At 43.8% G+C, this 1,446-nt stretch overlaps 1 pseudogene; it reads right to left on the minus strand.

Annotated features, from left to right (window-relative positions):
• Positions 1-8: 8 nt before the first annotated feature.
• Positions 9-1,446, minus strand: part of LOC107578567 (UPF0565 protein C2orf69 homolog) — a 3,062-nt pseudogene continuing 1,624 nt past the window's right edge.

The raw sequence follows: 1,446 nt of genomic DNA on the forward strand, positions 1-1,446 counted from the left end.
TTTTTTTTTTCCATCTGACCAAAAATATATTCTGTACATTAGATTCTAATGGAAGATCCTTAGATTTTTTTAATTTGATTATCAAATCAAATAAACACCAAATATAGAACATGAACATCTGATAAATCCACTGATGTAAGACTATATGCTTAAGCAGGACTCCTAAAGAAAATATACGTTTTTTTTTTCATTCAAGAGTATCCATACGTAATAACGGATACATACTTGAACAAAAATCCATGCTTTTTAATTTAACAACATAAATTAAATGTATTATTAATAAGCACTTTCAGATTTCTCTTGGTTTTTTCTATGCTGTGGGAAATGAGAGCCCTTTGAATATAAGGGAGGTGATGATTTTACAAGCATATCTGCATTCCAAACAGACAATGTAAAAGAAATATCATACTATATCACAGAGCTGGTGTAGTTAGACAGGCAACGAATAAGGCTTAATGTCAGGCAGCTTTTACAAGGTTGGTCATTAAGCTCAGTCTTCTCTTGGATTTTATGAGTGTTTTGTAGGCAGCATACAGTTATTCTTTCAAAGCCTGGAAACCCAAAGCTTTTGACTAACTGATATATCAGTGCAATACAAAGTTGTCTGCTCTGAAAAGAATACATTCCATGTTAAGACTTGTGAAAGCACAGATCAAGAACAGTCAGAATTCCTGAATCACCCGGAAGTGATTCTCGATGGATGCCGGCTCATCCTCAAAGTGCAGTTTCTGGCTAAGACAAGCACCCAGATCCTCCAGAGTCTTTATAAAGTGGCGGTGCTCTCGCCCAACCCACGCCCTCATTGGGTCGCATACCTCATATGGAGTGACATGGGCATGGATAGCCACCCCACTGGAGGCCAGCTCACCCAGAGCACACTTATCGGTCACCCACGTCTCACTGCCACCAGGGTGTCCTCCATCCAGCCAGTACATATCTGAAACGCTGTCCAGAAACAGCCTCAGTTCTGGATCTGCTCGCACTCCAGCCAGCTCATACACTATCTGATTGAGAACAACGCATCCTTTACTGAAGCCCACTATGGTGAGGGTGAAACCTGCAGGCAGGGGGCCAGGGGTGGATGTACCACTAAGAGGGGGTAAAGGGTTTGGGAGGCCAGCCCGCTGCATGCTGTGACCCAGGAGTGCCCTCAGGTGGCGAACGGCTCCGTAGTCTGGAGTGTGTTCTGGTGCTCCAAATAGGTTGCTCTCTACAAAGTTCTGATAGCAGCTGAACTTGTGTAGGTACATTCGGGATGCACGGATGACCCAGATATGGCAACCAGGGAAGCGTTGGCTCAGGGTGAGGGTGACACGCTCCAGACTCCAGGACTGCCATGGGGCAGCATCAGGCTGGAGAGCCATTTCCTGCTGAAAGTTCTGCATGGTGGATGAGAATGAGAAAGTTGCATATGAAAAGGGGATGAATAGTCAAGTTTAACAAACT

The sequence above is a fragment of the Sinocyclocheilus grahami genome, unplaced genomic scaffold (assembly GCF_001515645.1).
Source record: "Sinocyclocheilus grahami isolate Dianchi unplaced genomic scaffold, SAMN03320097.WGS_v1.1 scaffold10930.1, whole genome shotgun sequence".
Taxonomy (NCBI): Eukaryota; Metazoa; Chordata; class Actinopteri; order Cypriniformes; family Cyprinidae; genus Sinocyclocheilus; species Sinocyclocheilus grahami.